The sequence below is a fragment of the Procambarus clarkii genome, unplaced genomic scaffold (assembly GCF_040958095.1).
Source record: "Procambarus clarkii isolate CNS0578487 unplaced genomic scaffold, FALCON_Pclarkii_2.0 HiC_scaffold_1633, whole genome shotgun sequence".
Classification (NCBI taxonomy): Eukaryota; Metazoa; Arthropoda; class Malacostraca; order Decapoda; family Cambaridae; genus Procambarus; species Procambarus clarkii.
Genome location: NW_027190660.1, coordinates 6,150 through 26,230, shown reverse-complemented (window position 1 = coordinate 26,230; position 20,081 = coordinate 6,150). Strand labels below are relative to the sequence as shown.

Here is a 20,081-nt window from a genome sequence, read left to right as displayed (position 1 = left end):
TATATATATATATATATATATATATATATATATATATATATATATATATATATATATATATATTATAGCTTCAAGACTCCGAACCAATATAGAAGCATCAAGAGGAAGTGCTTGTGTTATGGGCCAATAGGCCTTCTGCAGTTACTTCCATTCTTATGTTTTTATTCCCATTGGTTCGTGTTTTATCTTGTGTAAATGTCAATCACCTTACCCAAAACTTTGGTACCATATCACCTCACCCATGTGTATATATAAATATATATATATATATATATATATATATATATATATATATATATATATATATATATATATATATATATATATATATATAATATACAGAGTAAATCTACCCCAAAAGTAATGATTTATTTGTCTACAAAACTAAACTCTTTTTGGAATCATATGAGGCCCCTCCACTGAGGGGGGAGGCCTGGATGTTTATTGTCATGTGTATTCATGCTGCTTGCATGTCGTCGTTTATTTTGCCTTTGTTGTTTTCTTGACAGCTTTCTTTGCCTTGGGTGGTTTGGGAGATTTTGAAGCTCTCTTTATTTTGGGCTTTTTGTTCCCAACAACAAGCTGCTGCTGCTGCTGCTTCTTTTTCAAGGCTGTAGGTGGTTTGTTGCTTGTGGCGGCTTTCTTGGGAGTTACCACGGCCTTCTTTGCTGCTGTAGATGGTTTCTTGGTTGTGGTGGCTTTCTTGGGAGTTAGAACGGCCCTCTTCTCTGCTACGGCCAGCTTGAATGATCCACTAGCTCCACTTCCCTTGGTCTGAACAAGAATGCCGTCAGCCACTGCTTTCTTGAGAAATCTTCGGATGTAAATGGCGATCTTGGCAGCCTCGACTTTGTTGTTGGCAACAACGTACTTCTTGATTGCTTGTAGAGACGAGCCCTTACGGTCTTTGAGTGCTGCGACCGCGGCTAGAACCATTTGACTAGTTTTCGGGTGAGCAACCTGGACGCGAGGTTTCCTGGTGGTGGCCACCACAGCAGCAGCAGCCGCAGCCTTCTTGGTAGGCTTTGCTTCTACCATGATGATGATGAGATAACCAAGGTGATGAGAGACGCTCAGACAGTCACGGGGGAATGATGCTGCCGCCGCTTGAGCCGAACCTATTTATGTGCCGGCACGGTACAGAAGCTGCAACCTGGCAACTCGTCCACCAATCACGACGGTTGGTTTTACGGCTCCGAAACCTGGATCCCATATCTTCTCTAAAATAGAAGCATTTGTTCATGTTCTTTGTAAAAGTATCATAAAGCAGGACAGATGAGACAAATATCATAAAAACTGAAGAGCAGATGAGCACACACATGTTTGTATTACAAAAGAAAATCCACAAATTCATTAGAAATTGGCAGGGCAGGCTGAGGAAGTAGGTAGATGTAAAATGTCTGTAAATGGCGAAAGAACATAAACCCAAGACTGAATAAACGATGTTAAATATCCATGCCAAGGAGACAAAAATATGTTAGGATACAATTACCATTAAGACACCACAAGCAGGTCCGTATCCTGCCGCGATGACTTAAAAGAGTTGGTTATTAGCCACAATGTGTAGGCAGTCTCATGCCAACGGCCATACCACGTTGAGAACACCGCTTCTCGTCCGATCAGCGAAGTTAAGCAACGTTGGGTTTGGTTAGTACTTGGATGGGTGACCGCCTGGGAACACCAAATGCTGTTGGCAATAATGTTTTTTGTTTTGTTTTGTTTTGTTTCGTTTGTTTTTGTTTGAATGGCTGGCTCCACGGGAAATTCACGGAGTTGTGTGGAATAAGGCCTGGTAAAATGAATTAATATGTATGTCATGTTTAAAACAAACTCGCTTAATATAGATATTGTGTGAGGCTTTATACAAAAACAAACAACCAAAACAAAACATGTTGTATATATATATAGCTTAATCCGGGTTTGAACTCGCAACTCCAAGAATACGCATCACTTATATACACTTTACCACTGGACCACTGCTGCAGGACACAAGCTTGATGCTGAGGTATCAATTTAATGACGTAAATGCCATTTCCACAAATAAATGATAATTAAAAAGTATTTGTATGTACAAATCTTTTCTGTTTAAAAGGCTACAATATCAGTTACTGATATAATTTGTGTTAATGTTTCTATACCCACAAGAAGGCATATTTTTGCTTATATGTAAAGGGTACGGAGAACGAATCCACAGACCATCATTCCCCTCCCCTTCCCTCCCCCCCCCCCCCCCCCCCCCAACTCCCACCTACTACCACCACCACCACCACCACCAATCACCACCAATCACCACCAATCACCACCAATCACCACCAATCACCACCACCACATCTAACCGAAAACCCCCTAACACATCAACCCTCCCCCCAATCAACAGGCGAAATAATAACCCTCAAATGCCTGCCTGCCTGCCTGCCTGCCTGCAAGCCAATACTAACGGTCTTCTCAGAAAGAAAATCTCTTTGTATCTGTATTACTTGATGAAATGTATGATTCTAATAATGAAAATAAATTTTGATGTCGGTTGTATGAGCATAATGACCAATATGCACATGATATGAATGAATTAAATAGTGTAGTTTTAAGTAATTAGGTTGTAGACACATTAAGCGGATATGATATTTGACGCGTCCAGAACTGGTGATTTTTGGTTTAGTTTTAAATGCACCACCACCACCACCACCACCATTGCTTCCCCAGAGCCTAATTAAGGACCGGTAAAAGGAGTCAATATGTATGTCATCTATAAAACCAAAGAATGAATAAAAAAACACACACACAAACCTACATAATAGTATTAGGAAGATTGTATGGCAAAAAAAAAAAAGTATTATTCCCATTGGGTCGTTTGAACTCGCGACTTCCAAAATACCAGCCACACACCTTACCACCCAGCCACCATAGAGTTGGTATAATTGTGCAACTTTAGTTATAAAAGTAAAGTTCTTATTGTCTCAAATCTTATTGTCTGTTCTATGAAAAGGCATGATGTAAATTATGTATTTTTTGAATGATTGAATTGTAGGCACATTAAGCGGATTCGATATTTGATATATCCAGAAAAGGTGATTTCTGTTCAGTTTTAAAATGCATCACCGTTAACGCTAAAGGACTGGTAAAACGACTCGATGTTTGTCATTTTTAAAATAAACACTAAAACTAGGCCCTTAACATATATAATGTTTGAATATAAATTGAATGCATATAAATACAAAGTGGGAGTGGCTGGCTGGCTGGCTGGCTGGCTGGCTGGCTGGCTGGCTGCCTGCCTGCCTGCCTGCCTGCCTGCCTGCCTGCCTGCCTGCCTGGCTGGCTGGCTGGCTGGCTGGCTGGCTGGCTGGCTGGCTGGCTGGCTGGCTGGCTGGCTGGCTGGCTGGCTGGCTGGCTGCCTGCCTGCCTGCCTGCCCGCCCGCCCGCCCGCCCGCCCGCCCGCCCGCCTGCTTGCCTTGCCTTGCCTTGCCTTGCCTTGCCTGTCCTGTCCTGTTATTGCCTTGCCTTGCCTTGCCTTGCCTTGCCTTGCCTTGCCTTGCCCTGCCCTGCCCTGCCTTGGCTGCAGCTGGCTGGCTGGCCGTAAATCAACTCTTAACAACACCATACCACACCACACCATCACTCATCACCCATCACCCACCACCGGCCCCAGTCTCCCAGCCTCTCTTATATACCCGAGCAGGCCCTTTAAATTATTTGAATTGTTGCACTTCGGCCAATGGCAGGCACGATCGCTGCTGCTCAAACATATTCTGGTTCACAAGTATTATAATATATTATATTATATTATATTATATATATATATATATATATATATATATATATATATATATATATATATATATATATATATATATATATATATATATATATATATATATATATATTCATGAAACACATTAAAACCTTGATCATTTATTCATTCATTACGTCTAGTGAAGAATTGCTTTTGTTCATTTGTATGATTAAAAATTAATATAATATGAATTCCTCGCTTAAAGTAAAATATAAAATATATATTGGATTTATATGATTGGTTAATATTCCAAGTGATGCTGAATATCCCCTATAATTTTGTTTTGTTTGTTTGTTATGTACACATTCCAAATGAAATCAATATAAATGTTATTATTAATGTTTGAAAGTTGATTGTCTACTTGAATCTCTCTATTAAAGTGTGTGTGGCTCCGGATGGAGCCTGGTTATGGTATTTGTCGTGGTGGGTGGCAGAAGTGCTTACTTCTTCTCTGTCTTCTTTGGCAAAAGAACTGCCTGAATGTTTGGAAGAACACCTCCCTGTGCAATGGTTACGCCAGACAGAAGTTTGTTGAGTTCTTCGTCGTTGCGGATGGCCAACTGCAAGTGACGTGGGATGATACGGGTCTTCTTGTTGTCACGTGCGGCATTACCGGCGAGCTCCAGAACTTCGGCAGCGAGGTATTCCATGACGGCTGCCAGGTAGACAGGAGCGCCAGCACCGACGCGTTCGGCGTAGTTGCCCTTACGCAGCAGACGGTGAATTCTGCCCACGGGGAACTGAAGTCCGGCCCTGCTGGAGCGAGACTTTGACTTGCCCTTCACTTTGCCTCCCTTGCCGCGTCCTGACATTGCTGCTGCTGTTGTGGGTTTGTGGTGTTTTATGCCGCCCCGCAGATCGAGCTTCGTGTTATATACCCCGCTCAGGATCAAGGGAGCCCGCCACTGACCAATCAGCGCGCTCCGCCACGCGACCCGCTCTGAGCTGAGTCGCGAGCGGGATATAAAAGGAAAGCTCGCCTCGCGCAAAAGTTCATTATTGTATCGCAACGCCAGCCAGCACGAGCATCATCATGCCACCCAAGGCATCTGGAAAGGCTGCCAAGAAGGCCGGAAAGGCCCAGAAGGCCATTGCCAAGGGCGATAAGAAAAAGAAGCGCAGGAGGAAGGAGAGCTACAGCATCTACATCTACAAAGTGCTGAAGCAGGTCCACCCCGACACTGGTATCTCTTCCAAAGCCATGTCGATCATGAACTCGTTCGTGAACGACATCTTCGAGCGCATCGCCGCCGAGGCTTCTCGCCTGGCCCACTACAACAAGCGTTCCACCATTACCAGTCGGGAGATCCAGACGGCTGTAAGGCTCCTGTTGCCCGGAGAACTGGCCAAGCACGCCGTCTCTGAGGGCACTAAGGCCGTCACCAAGTACACCTCCTCCAAGTAAACGGCTTACTTACTGCCCTGTGGTGGTGGCTTGGCCTCAAACCAACAAACTCGGCTCCATTGGAGCCACACTTTAATTTCTAAAGAGATTGTGAGTGTTAGACACCAATACTATTATAACAAAAACCTCTGTCACTGAAAGCAAATAGCTATAAAATGAGAATATTTATGAAACTGTCTGTGTGTGTTTCTCTCTCTCAGTCTCTGTCTGTCTGTCTGTCTGTCTGTCTCTGTCTTGTCTGTCTCTGTCTTGTCTGTCTGTCTGTCTGTCTGTGTCTCTCTCTCTCTCTCTCTCTCTCTCTCTCTCTCTCTCTCTCTCTCTCTCTCTCTCTCTCTCTCTCTCTCTCTCTCTCTCTCTCTCTCTCTCTCTCTCTCTCTCTCAACACATATAAGCACTCGGTATCTTTTTTTTTTTCTAGAGATTAGAGATTCATTGTTATGTTCCACATTAGGATTACTATGCAGGCCACCCTCTTAGGTTTGAAAATGTCAAGAAAACGGTTAATTTAAAATGTCATCTCCTAACTTAACAGATTAAGCCAGAGGACCGAAAACAGAATAAAACAGGACTGGACAGTATGTCACTTATACAAGCTGCTTTTATTTCTAGTACAGTATGACAATTTTTATTTTGGGGGGGGGGGGGGGGGGGGGGTGGGTGATCCTTGACAGTGCATAAGAGCGAAAAGCGACGGCGTTTTGTTTGTAAGAGAACAGGTTGTACTACAAATGACTTGATTTATTGATATCACGTGTATGTATGACACCTAAATTAGTGTATTTGTTTATTTATTTATTTATTTATTATATGTGTAGATGAAGGTTAATTCATATGACTGATGCTAGGAATGTCTGAAATCTCCTTAGAAGGATATTTTGGCCCTGAGAAGGGCCGAGTTTGGTGTATACTAGGGTGGTCGATTTAGCTTATGCACGCTCTCCACGGATACGGCGAGCAAGCTGAATGTCCTTTGGCATGATGGTGACACGCTTGGCGTGGATGGCACAGAGGTTAGTGTCCTCGAAGAGACCGACCAGGTAAGCCTCGGATGCCTCCTGTAAAGCCATGACGGCAGACGACTGGAAGCGAAGATCGGTCTTGAAGTCCTGGGCAATCTCGCGCACCAGACGCTGGAAGGGAAGTTTCCTGATGAGCAACTCGGTGCTCTTCTGGTAACGACGGATCTCACGCAGGGCGACCGTTCCGGGCCTGTAACGGTGAGGCTTCTTCACACCCCCTGTGGCAGGAGCAGACTTGCGTGCTGCCTTGGTGGCCAGCTGCTTACGAGGAGCCTTGCCTCCCGTGGACTTGCGAGCAGTCTGCTTGGTGCGAGCCATGGTGAACAACTGTGGTTTGTGATGGCCGGCGCCGAAAAATTTTTGCTTATATACGCCGTCTCGAGGCGCTTGCTCGAGCGCCATTGGCTGCTCGACTCGCCTACGTCACCCCGTTGCCCCTCCCCTCCTTCCTCTGGCTGCAGCCAACAGGCGGCTCACCTCAATCACTATTATCGCTGATTTTGCTCTATTTTTTGGATTTGTGCAAAAGTCATTTCACAGGGACGTGAAACAGACGAGTAGGCAACTGCAGTTTTGAAAGCGTTGTGAGAAAGCCGTGTCTACTCGACCACAAGCGTAAAGTAAGGGCAGGCAGGAGTTGCAATGCTACTAGTACGTCCGCTTGATGGGATATAGTCGGGAAATCGTGCGGGCATTCGCACAGGGCTCTGAGATGGGTGTTCGATACCCATTGGCAGGACTTCACCACCAGTGAGGCCCTGCATGAGAGGGCGAACATCCCACCTCTGAACATAACCTGGGATACTATGGGGAAGAAACAGATTGACAGAATTCTCACCTATCATGACAACTACGACACGTTCCTCAGAAACGTCCTAAGCAGACCCAGACATACGCACAACCTCTTTAACCTGATCGACGATCCACCTCCTGCTCCGTCCTTTACATAACCCCTCTCCTATAATATCACTACTCAAATCACCAAACTTCCAACTATAACCTCCTAACTCTTCTCCTCCCTCTTTAGGGGGGGACCAACTAGCTCCCGTTTTCTGGTGCCTTGGGTGGGCCACGATGCTGATTATCAGATCAAAGACCACATCTGGTGTGAGCCTCCAGGGCACACCCAGCTGAGGGCTGCTGTCTCCGTGGGTGCTCAGAAAAGACGAATTGTTGTCACAGATCCGATTCCTTGCCTTCACTGCCTAGTCTGGTCATAACGATTTCAATGCCATGCAGCTGGGTCTAGCCCTGGCACTTTACCTCATACTAAAAACCCTTCCTCTCACCCCCACTAATTCTTCCCCTATCCCCACTTCCACGCTCACCCAGTAGGGTATCTTGACCTATATTTAATTCATTCATTCATGGCATTCGTCAATTCGATTCACACAACTTCAACACCATGACTGGACGCGGCAAGGGAGGCAAGGGACTCGGAAAGGGTGGCGCCAAGCGTCATCGTAAGGTGCTACGTGACAACATCCAGGGCATCACCAAGCCCGCTATTCGTCGCTTAGCTCGTCGTGGCGGCGTGAAGCGTATTTCGGGTCTCATCTACGAAGAGACCCGTGGCGTCCTGAAGGTGTTCCTCGAGAACGTCATCCGTGATGCTGTAACCTACACGGAACACGCCAAGAGGAAGACCGTCACTGCTATGGACGTGGTGTACGCTCTGAAGCGCCAGGGTCGTACCCTCTACGGATTCGGCGGATAAGAGCTTGGCTAATCCATCGATTCCACCCACCACCACCTCAAAACGGGACCTAATTAGGTCCCTATACTTTTTTTACTGAAGGGCTTAATAGACGATAACATAAATTGTTTTGATATCAGCTAGCACATTGGGTCTTATGAAATCTATTTTTTATCCTCGCATGCTTAAAGGGACTCTGATTGGGGAGGGAGGGGGGGGGGGGGGGGGGAAGGTTTGTTACGTTATATACTAGCAGAGCAGGATCATTGGTGGGGGGGGGGGGGGGTGAGGGGGAGAGAGAGAGAGAGAGAGAGAGAGAGAGAGAGAGAGAGAGATCTTTCCCAACTCTTCCTTTTTACATGAGTGAGCTACCCGTTTTATTCATTTTATCCTTCTCAGAGCTGTTTTGATAGTATCCAAATGATGGTAAATGAAAAGGGAGGACACGAATATCTACCCAGAATTCAGGACTGGCAATCGATATGCATGTTTGAGTGCGAATCTTTTTCTCTCTCAACTTAGGTATACGTTTATGTCGTACCTAAAAGCGAGAACCACACTATTGGGACAAGTATGCAAGGCCCAATTTTCCTAACAAGCACAGTTAATTTTGTTATTTTCGAACATTTCTTTCCAAATTGGTTTATCCAATTAACAGTATTATATTAAGATCATGAATTGCTGGGTTAGGTTAGGTTAGGTTAGCTTAGCTTAGGTTAGGTTAGGTTAGGTTAGGTTAGGTTAGGTTAGCTTAGCTTGGGTTAGCTTAGGTTAGGTTAGGTTAGCTTAGCTTGGGTTAGCATAGGTTAGGTTAGGTTTGATTACATTTCTATGTTAGATTTAACTCAAATTCAAAACAATTGCAGTCATTCGGCTTGTTAGTCAACTTGCCTCTAATAGGGGCAATTTGTCTAACAAGACTATTTAGTTTTGTGTGCATATATATATATATATATATATATATATATATATATATATATATATATATATATATATATATATATATATATATATATATATATATATATATATATATTATAGCTTCAAGACTCCGAACCAATATAGAAGCATCAAGAGGAAGTGCTTGTGTTATGGGCCAATAGGCCTTCTGCAGTTACTTCCATTCTTATGTTTTTATTCCCATTGGTTCGTGTTTTATCTTGTGTAAATGTCAATCACCTTACCCAAAACTTTGGTACCATATCACCTCACCCATGTGTATATATAAATATATATATATATATATATATATATATATATATATATATATATATATATATATATATATATATATATATATATATAATATACAGAGTAAATCTACCCCAAAAGTAATGATTTATTTGTCTACAAAACTAAACTCTTTTTGGAATCATATGAGGCCCCTCCACTGAGGGGGGAGGCCTGGATGTTTATTGTCATGTGTATTCATGCTGCTTGCATGTCGTCGTTTATTTTGCCTTTGTTGTTTTCTTGACAGCTTTCTTTGCCTTGGGTGGTTTGGGAGATTTTGAAGCTCTCTTTATTTTGGGCTTTTTGTTCCCAACAACAAGCTGCTGCTGCTGCTGCTTCTTTTTCAAGGCTGTAGGTGGTTTGTTGCTTGTGGCGGCTTTCTTGGGAGTTACCACGGCCTTCTTTGCTGCTGTAGATGGTTTCTTGGTTGTGGTGGCTTTCTTGGGAGTTAGAACGGCCCTCTTCTCTGCTACGGCCAGCTTGAATGATCCACTAGCTCCACTTCCCTTGGTCTGAACAAGAATGCCGTCAGCCACTGCTTTCTTGAGAAATCTTCGGATGTAAATGGCGATCTTGGCAGCCTCGACTTTGTTGTTGGCAACAACGTACTTCTTGATTGCTTGTAGAGACGAGCCCTTACGGTCTTTGAGTGCTGCGACCGCGGCTAGAACCATTTGACTAGTTTTCGGGTGAGCAACCTGGACGCGAGGTTTCCTGGTGGTGGCCACCACAGCAGCAGCAGCCGCAGCCTTCTTGGTAGGCTTTGCTTCTACCATGATGATGATGAGATAACCAAGGTGATGAGAGACGCTCAGACAGTCACGGGGGAATGATGCTGCCGCCGCTTGAGCCGAACCTATTTATGTGCCGGCACGGTACAGAAGCTGCAACCTGGCAACTCGTCCACCAATCACGACGGTTGGTTTTACGGCTCCGAAACCTGGATCCCATATCTTCTCTAAAATAGAAGCATTTGTTCATGTTCTTTGTAAAAGTATCATAAAGCAGGACAGATGAGACAAATATCATAAAAACTGAAGAGCAGATGAGCACACACATGTTTGTATTACAAAAGAAAATCCACAAATTCATTAGAAATTGGCAGGGCAGGCTGAGGAAGTAGGTAGATGTAAAATGTCTGTAAATGGCGAAAGAACATAAACCCAAGACTGAATAAACGATGTTAAATATCCATGCCAAGGAGACAAAAATATGTTAGGATACAATTACCATTAAGACACCACAAGCAGGTCCGTATCCTGCCGCGATGACTTAAAAGAGTTGGTTATTAGCCACAATGTGTAGGCAGTCTCATGCCAACGGCCATACCACGTTGAGAACACCGCTTCTCGTCCGATCAGCGAAGTTAAGCAACGTTGGGTTTGGTTAGTACTTGGATGGGTGACCGCCTGGGAACACCAAATGCTGTTGGCAATAATGTTTTTTGTTTTGTTTTGTTTTGTTTCGTTTGTTTTTGTTTGAATGGCTGGCTCCACGGGAAATTCACGGAGTTGTGTGGAATAAGGCCTGGTAAAATGAATTAATATGTATGTCATGTTTAAAACAAACTCGCTTAATATAGATATTGTGTGAGGCTTTATACAAAAACAAACAACCAAAACAAAACATGTTGTATATATATATAGCTTAATCCGGGTTTGAACTCGCAACTCCAAGAATACGCATCACTTATATACACTTTACCACTGGACCACTGCTGCAGGACACAAGCTTGATGCTGAGGTATCAATTTAATGACGTAAATGCCATTTCCACAAATAAATGATAATTAAAAAGTATTTGTATGTACAAATCTTTTCTGTTTAAAAGGCTACAATATCAGTTACTGATATAATTTGTGTTAATGTTTCTATACCCACAAGAAGGCATATTTTTGCTTATATGTAAAGGGTACGGAGAACGAATCCACAGACCATCATTCCCCTCCCCTTCCCTCCCCCCCCCCCCCCCCCAACTCCCACCTACTACCACCACCACCACCACCACCAATCACCACCAATCACCACCAATCACCACCAATCACCACCAATCACCACCACCACATCTAACCGAAAACCCCCTAACACATCAACCCTCCCCCCAATCAACAGGCGAAATAATAACCCTCAAATGCCTGCCTGCCTGCCTGCCTGCCTGCAAGCCAATACTAACGGTCTTCTCAGAAAGAAAATCTCTTTGTATCTGTATTACTTGATGAAATGTATGATTCTAATAATGAAAATAAATTTTGATGTCGGTTGTATGAGCATAATGACCAATATGCACATGATATGAATGAATTAAATAGTGTAGTTTTAAGTAATTAGGTTGTAGACACATTAAGCGGATATGATATTTGACGCGTCCAGAACTGGTGATTTTTGGTTTAGTTTTAAATGCACCACCACCACCACCACCACCATTGCTTCCCCAGAGCCTAATTAAGGACCGGTAAAAGGAGTCAATATGTATGTCATCTATCAAACCAAAGAATGAATAAAAAAACACACACACAAACCTACATAATAGTATTAGGAAGATTGTATGGCAAAAAAAAAAAAGTATTATTCCCATTGGGTCGTTTGAACTCGCGACTTCCAAAATACCAGCCACACACCTTACCACCCAGCCACCATAGAGTTGGTATAATTGTGCAACTTTAGTTATAAAAGTAAAGTTCTTATTGTCTCAAATCTTATTGTCTGTTCTATGAAAAGGCATGATGTAAATTATGTATTTTTTGAATGATTGAATTGTAGGCACATTAAGCGGATTCGATATTTGATATATCCAGAAAAGGTGATTTCTGTTCAGTTTTAAAATGCATCACCGTTAACGCTAAAGGACTGGTAAAACGACTCGATGTTTGTCATTTTTAAAATAAACACTAAAACTAGGCCCTTAACATATATAATGTTTGAATATAAATTGAATGCATATAAATACAAAGTGGGAGTGGCTGGCTGGCTGGCTGGCTGGCTGGCTGGCTGGCTGGCTGCCTGCCTGCCTGCCTGCCTGCCTGCCTGCCTGCCTGCCTGCCTGGCTGGCTGGCTGGCTGGCTGGCTGGCTGGCTGGCTGGCTGGCTGGCTGGCTGGCTGGCTGGCTGGCTGCCTGCCTGCCTGCCTGCCCGCCCGCCCGCCCGCCCGCCCGCCCGCCCGCCTGCTTGCCTTGCCTTGCCTTGCCTTGCCTTGCCTGTCCTGTCCTGTTATTGCCTTGCCTTGCCTTGCCTTGCCTTGCCTTGCCTTGCCTTGCCCTGCCCTGCCCTGCCTTGGCTGCAGCTGGCTGGCTGGCCGTAAATCAACTCTTAACAACACCATACCACACCACACCATCACTCATCACCCATCACCCACCACCGGCCCCAGTCTCCCAGCCTCTCTTATATACCCGAGCAGGCCCTTTAAATTATTTGAATTGTTGCACTTCGGCCAATGGCAGGCACGATCGCTGCTGCTCAAACATATTCTGGTTCACAAGTATTATAATATATTATATTATATTATATTATATATATATATATATATATATATATATATATATATATATATATATATATATATATATATATATATATATATATATATATATATATATATATATTCATGAAACACATTAAAACCTTGATCATTTATTCATTCATTACGTCTAGTGAAGAATTGCTTTTGTTCATTTGTATGATTAAAAATTAATATAATATGAATTCCTCGCTTAAAGTAAAATATAAAATATATATTGGATTTATATGATTGGTTAATATTCCAAGTGATGCTGAATATCCCCTATAATTTTGTTTTGTTTGTTTGTTATGTACACATTCCAAATGAAATCAATATAAATGTTATTATTAATGTTTGAAAGTTGATTGTCTACTTGAATCTCTCTATTAAAGTGTGTGTGGCTCCGGATGGAGCCTGGTTATGGTATTTGTCGTGGTGGGTGGCAGAAGTGCTTACTTCTTCTCTGTCTTCTTTGGCAAAAGAACTGCCTGAATGTTTGGAAGAACACCTCCCTGTGCAATGGTTACGCCAGACAGAAGTTTGTTGAGTTCTTCGTCGTTGCGGATGGCCAACTGCAAGTGACGTGGGATGATACGGGTCTTCTTGTTGTCACGTGCGGCATTACCGGCGAGCTCCAGAACTTCGGCAGCGAGGTATTCCATGACGGCTGCCAGGTAGACAGGAGCGCCAGCACCGACGCGTTCGGCGTAGTTGCCCTTACGCAGCAGACGGTGAATTCTGCCCACGGGGAACTGAAGTCCGGCCCTGCTGGAGCGAGACTTTGACTTGCCCTTCACTTTGCCTCCCTTGCCGCGTCCTGACATTGCTGCTGCTGTTGTGGGTTTGTGGTGTTTTATGCCGCCCCGCAGATCGAGCTTCGTGTTATATACCCCGCTCAGGATCAAGGGAGCCCGCCACTGACCAATCAGCGCGCTCCGCCACGCGACCCGCTCTGAGCTGAGTCGCGAGCGGGATATAAAAGGAAAGCTCGCCTCGCGCAAAAGTTCATTATTGTATCGCAACGCCAGCCAGCACGAGCATCATCATGCCACCCAAGGCATCTGGAAAGGCTGCCAAGAAGGCCGGAAAGGCCCAGAAGGCCATTGCCAAGGGCGATAAGAAAAAGAAGCGCAGGAGGAAGGAGAGCTACAGCATCTACATCTACAAAGTGCTGAAGCAGGTCCACCCCGACACTGGTATCTCTTCCAAAGCCATGTCGATCATGAACTCGTTCGTGAACGACATCTTCGAGCGCATCGCCGCCGAGGCTTCTCGCCTGGCCCACTACAACAAGCGTTCCACCATTACCAGTCGGGAGATCCAGACGGCTGTAAGGCTCCTGTTGCCCGGAGAACTGGCCAAGCACGCCGTCTCTGAGGGCACTAAGGCCGTCACCAAGTACACCTCCTCCAAGTAAACGGCTTACTTACTGCCCTGTGGTGGTGGCTTGGCCTCAAACCAACAAACTCGGCTCCATTGGAGCCACACTTTAATTTCTAAAGAGATTGTGAGTGTTAGACACCAATACTATTATAACAAAAACCTCTGTCACTGAAAGCAAATAGCTATAAAATGAGAATATTTATGAAACTGTCTGTGTGTGTTTCTCTCTCTCAGTCTCTGTCTGTCTGTCTGTCTGTCTGTCTCTGTCTTGTCTGTCTCTGTCTTGTCTGTCTGTCTGTCTGTCTGTGTCTCTCTCTCTCTCTCTCTCTCTCTCTCTCTCTCTCTCTCTCTCTCTCTCTCTCTCTCTCTCTCTCTCTCTCTCTCTCTCTCTCTCTCTCTCTCTCTCTCTCAACACATATAAGCACTCGGTATCTTTTTTTTTTTCTAGAGATTAGAGATTCATTGTTATGTTCCACATTAGGATTACTATGCAGGCCACCCTCTTAGGTTTGAAAATGTCAAGAAAACGGTTAATTTAAAATGTCATCTCCTAACTTAACAGATTAAGCCAGAGGACCGAAAACAGAATAAAACAGGACTGGACAGTATGTCACTTATACAAGCTGCTTTTATTTCTAGTACAGTATGACAATTTTTATTTTGGGGGGGGGGGGGGGGGGGTGGGTGATCCTTGACAGTGCATAAGAGCGAAAAGCGACGGCGTTTTGTTTGTAAGAGAACAGGTTGTACTACAAATGACTTGATTTATTGATATCACGTGTATGTATGACACCTAAATTAGTGTATTTGTTTATTTATTTATTTATTTATTATATGTGTAGATGAAGGTTAATTCATATGACTGATGCTAGGAATGTCTGAAATCTCCTTAGAAGGATATTTTGGCCCTGAGAAGGGCCGAGTTTGGTGTATACTAGGGTGGTCGATTTAGCTTATGCACGCTCTCCACGGATACGGCGAGCAAGCTGAATGTCCTTTGGCATGATGGTGACACGCTTGGCGTGGATGGCACAGAGGTTAGTGTCCTCGAAGAGACCGACCAGGTAAGCCTCGGATGCCTCCTGTAAAGCCATGACGGCAGACGACTGGAAGCGAAGATCGGTCTTGAAGTCCTGGGCAATCTCGCGCACCAGACGCTGGAAGGGAAGTTTCCTGATGAGCAACTCGGTGCTCTTCTGGTAACGACGGATCTCACGCAGGGCGACCGTTCCGGGCCTGTAACGGTGAGGCTTCTTCACACCCCCTGTGGCAGGAGCAGACTTGCGTGCTGCCTTGGTGGCCAGCTGCTTACGAGGAGCCTTGCCTCCCGTGGACTTGCGAGCAGTCTGCTTGGTGCGAGCCATGGTGAACAACTGTGGTTTGTGATGGCCGGCGCCGAAAAATTTTTGCTTATATACGCCGTCTCGAGGCGCTTGCTCGAGCGCCATTGGCTGCTCGACTCGCCTACGTCACCCCGTTGCCCCTCCCCTCCTTCCTCTGGCTGCAGCCAACAGGCGGCTCACCTCAATCACTATTATCGCTGATTTTGCTCTATTTTTTGGATTTGTGCAAAAGTCATTTCACAGGGACGTGAAACAGACGAGTAGGCAACTGCAGTTTTGAAAGCGTTGTGAGAAAGCCGTGTCTACTCGACCACAAGCGTAAAGTAAGGGCAGGCAGGAGTTGCAATGCTACTAGTACGTCCGCTTGATGGGATATAGTCGGGAAATCGTGCGGGCATTCGTCAATTCGATTCACACAACTTCAACACCATGACTGGACGCGGCAAGGGAGGCAAGGGACTCGGAAAGGGTGGCGCCAAGCGTCATCGTAAGGTGCTACGTGACAACATCCAGGGCATCACCAAGCCCGCTATTCGTCGCTTAGCTCGTCGTGGCGGCGTGAAGCGTATTTCGGGTCTCATCTACGAAGAGACCCGTGGCGTCCTGAAGGTGTTCCTCGAGAACGTCATCCGTGATGCTGTAACCTACACGGAACACGCCAAGAGGAAGACCGTCACTGCTATGGACGTGGTGTACGCTCTGAAGCGCCAGGGTCGTACCCTCTACGGATTCGGCGGATAAGAGCTTGGCTAATCCATCGATTCCACCCACCACCACCTCAAAACGGGACCTAATTAGGTCCCTATACTTTTTTTACTGAAGGGCTTAATAGACGATAACATAAATTGTTTTGATATCAGCTAGCACATTGGGTCTTATGAAATCTATTTTTTATCCTCGCATGCTTAAAGGGACTCTGATTGGGGAGGGAGGGGGGGGGGGGGGGGGAAGGTTTGTTACGTTATATACTAGCAGAGCAGGATCATTGGTGGGGGGGGGGGGGGGTGAGGGGGAGAGAGAGAGAGAGAGAGAGAGAGAGAGAGAGAGAGAGAGAGATCTTTCCCAACTCTTCCTTTTTACATGAGTGAGCTACCCGTTTTATTCATTTTATCCTTCTCAGAGCTGTTTTGATAGTATCCAAATGATGGTAAATGAAAAGGGAGGACACGAATATCTACCCAGAATTCAGGACTGGCAATCGATATGCATGTTTGAGTGCGAATCTTTTTCTCTCTCAACTTAGGTATACGTTTATGTCGTACCTAAAAGCGAGAACCACACTATTGGGACAAGTATGCAAGGCCCAATTTTCCTAACAAGCACAGTTAATTTTGTTATTTTCGAACATTTCTTTCCAAATTGGTTTATCCAATTAACAGTATTATATTAAGATCATGAATTGCTGGGTTAGGTTAGGTTAGGTTAGCTTAGCTTAGGTTAGGTTAGGTTAGGTTAGGTTAGGTTAGGTTAGCTTAGCTTGGGTTAGCTTAGGTTAGGTTAGGTTAGCTTAGCTTGGGTTAGCATAGGTTAGGTTAGGTTTGATTACATTTCTATGTTAGATTTAACTCAAATTCAAAACAATTGCAGTCATTCGGCTTGTTAGTCAACTTGCCTCTAATAGGGGCAATTTGTCTAACAAGACTATTTAGTTTTGTGTGCATATATATATATATATATATATATATATATATATATATATATATATATATATATATATATATATATATATATATATATATATATATATATATATATATTATAGCTTCAAGACTCCGAACCAATATAGAAGCATCAAGAGGAAGTGCTTGTGTTATGGGCCAATAGGCCTTCTGCAGTTACTTCCATTCTTATGTTTTTATTCCCATTGGTTCGTGTTTTATCTTGTGTAAATGTCAATCACCTTACCCAAAACTTTGGTACCATATCACCTCACCCATGTGTATATATAAATATATATATATATATATATATATATATATATATATATATATATATATATATATATATATATATATATATATATATATAATATACAGAGTAAATCTACCCCAAAAGTAATGATTTATTTGTCTACAAAACTAAACTCTTTTTGGAATCATATGAGGCCCCTCCACTGAGGGGGGAGGCCTGGATGTTTATTGTCATGTGTATTCATGCTGCTTGCATGTCGTCGTTTATTTTGCCTTTGTTGTTTTCTTGACAGCTTTCTTTGCCTTGGGTGGTTTGGGAGATTTTGAAGCTCTCTTTATTTTGGGCTTTTTGTTCCCAACAACAAGCTGCTGCTGCTGCTGCTTCTTTTTCAAGGCTGTAGGTGGTTTGTTGCTTGTGGCGGCTTTCTTGGGAGTTACCACGGCCTTCTTTGCTGCTGTAGATGGTTTCTTGGTTGTGGTGGCTTTCTTGGGAGTTAGAACGGCCCTCTTCTCTGCTACGGCCAGCTTGAATGATCCACTAGCTCCACTTCCCTTGGTCTGAACAAGAATGCCGTCAGCCACTGCTTTCTTGAGAAATCTTCGGATGTAAATGGCGATCTTGGCAGCCTCGACTTTGTTGTTGGCAACAACGTACTTCTTGATTGCTTGTAGAGACGAGCCCTTACGGTCTTTGAGTGCTGCGACCGCGGCTAGAACCATTTGACTAGTTTTCGGGTGAGCAACCTGGACGCGAGGTTTCCTGGTGGTGGCCACCACAGCAGCAGCAGCCGCAGCCTTCTTGGTAGGCTTTGCTTCTACCATGATGATGATGAGATAACCAAGGTGATGAGAGACGCTCAGACAGTCACGGGGGAATGATGCTGCCGCCGCTTGAGCCGAACCTATTTATGTGCCGGCACGGTACAGAAGCTGCAACCTGGCAACTCGTCCACCAATCACGACGGTTGGTTTTACGGCTCCGAAACCTGGATCCCATATCTTCTCTAAAATAGAAGCATTTGTTCATGTTCTTTGTAAAAGTATCATAAAGCAGGACAGATGAGACAAATATCATAAAAACTGAAGAGCAGATGAGCACACACATGTTTGTATTACAAAAGAAAATCCACAAATTCATTAGAAATTGGCAGGGCAGGCTGAGGAAGTAGGTAGATGTAAAATGTCTGTAAATGGCGAAAGAACATAAACCCAAGACTGAATAAACGATGTTAAATATCCATGCCAAGGAGACAAAAATATGTTAGGATACAATTACCATTAAGACACCACAAGCAGGTCCGTATCCTGCCGCGATGACTTAAAAGAGTTGGTTATTAGCCACAATGTGTAGGCAGTCTCATGCCAACGGCCATACCACGTTGAGAACACCGCTTCTCGTCCGATCAGCGAAGTTAAGCAACGTTGGGTTTGGTTAGTACTTGGATGGGTGACCGCCTGGGAACACCAAATGCTGTTGGCAATAATGTTTTTTGTTTTGTTTTGTTTTGTTTCGTTTGTTTTTGTTTGAATGGCTGGCTCCACGGGAAATTCACGGAGTTGTGTGGAATAAGGCCTGGTAAAATGAATTAATATGTATGTCATGTTTAAAACAAACTCGCTTAATATAGATATTGTGTGAGGCTTTATACAAAAACAAACAACCAAAACAAAACATGTTGTATATATATATAGCTTAATCCGGGTTTGAACTCGCAACTCCAAGAATACGCATCACTTATATACACTTTACCACTGGACCACTGCTGCAGGACACAAGCTTGATGCTGAGGTATCAATTTAATGACGTAAATGCCATTTCCACAAATAAATGATAATTAAAAAGTATTTGTATGTACAAATCTTTTCTGTTTAAAAGGCTACAATATCAGTTACTGATATAATTTGTGTTAATGTTTCTATACCCACAAGAAGGCATATTTTTGCTTATATGTAAAGGGTACGGAGAACGAATCCACAGACCATCATTCCCCTCCCCTTCCCTCCCCCCCCCCCCCCACCCCCCAACTCCCACCTACTACCACCACCACCACCACCACCAATCACCACCAATCACCACCAATCACCACCAATCACCACCAATCACCACCACCACATCTAACCGAAAACCCCCTAACACATCAACCCTCCCCCCAATCAACAGGCGAAATAATAACCCTCAAATGCCTGCTGCCTGCCTGCCTGCCTGCAAGCCAATACTAACGGTCTTCTCAGAAAGAAAATCTCTTTGTATCTGTATTACTTGATGAAATGTATGATTCTAATAATGAAAATAAATTTTGATGTCGGTTGTATGAGCATAATGACCAATATGCACATGATATGAATGAATTAAATAGTGTAGTTTTAAGTAATTAGGTTGTAGACACATTAAGCGGATATGATATTTGACGCGTCCAGAACTGGTGATTTTTGGTTTAGTTTTAAATGCACCACCACCACCACCACCACCATTGCTTCCCCAGAGCCTAATTAAGGACCGGTAAAAGGAGTCAATATGTATGTCATCTATCAAACCAAAGAATGAATAAAAAAACACACACACAAACCTACATAATAGTATTAGGAAGATTGTATGGCAAAAAAAAAAAAGTATTATTCCCATTGGGTCGTTTGAACTCGCGACTTCCAAAATACCAGCCACACACCTTACCACCCAGCCACCATAGAGTTGGTATAATTGTGCAACTTTAGTTATAAAAGTAAAGTTCTTATTGTCTCAAATCTTATTGTCTGTTCTATGAAAAGGCATGATGTAAATTATGTATTTTTTGAATGATTGAATTGTAG

General features: G+C 43.8%; 3 non-coding genes across 3 annotated transcripts; all 3 read left to right on the top strand.

Moving 5' to 3' along the window:
* Nucleotides 1-1,577: 1,577 nt before the first annotated feature.
* LOC138362336 (5S ribosomal RNA) lies at nt 1,578-1,696 on the top strand. The gene has a single exon (XR_011227585.1). It is a non-coding gene; the product is annotated as a 5S ribosomal RNA (ribosomal RNA).
* An 8,759-nt stretch (nt 1,697-10,455) lies between these two features.
* On the top strand, nt 10,456-10,574 carry LOC138362335 (5S ribosomal RNA). Its single transcript, XR_011227584.1, has one exon. It is a non-coding gene; the product is annotated as a 5S ribosomal RNA (ribosomal RNA).
* Nucleotides 10,575-18,634: 8,060 nt separating this feature from the next.
* On the top strand, nt 18,635-18,753 carry LOC138362334 (5S ribosomal RNA). The gene has a single exon (XR_011227583.1). It is a non-coding gene; the product is annotated as a 5S ribosomal RNA (ribosomal RNA).
* The last annotated feature ends 1,328 nt before the right edge of the window (nt 18,754-20,081 follow it).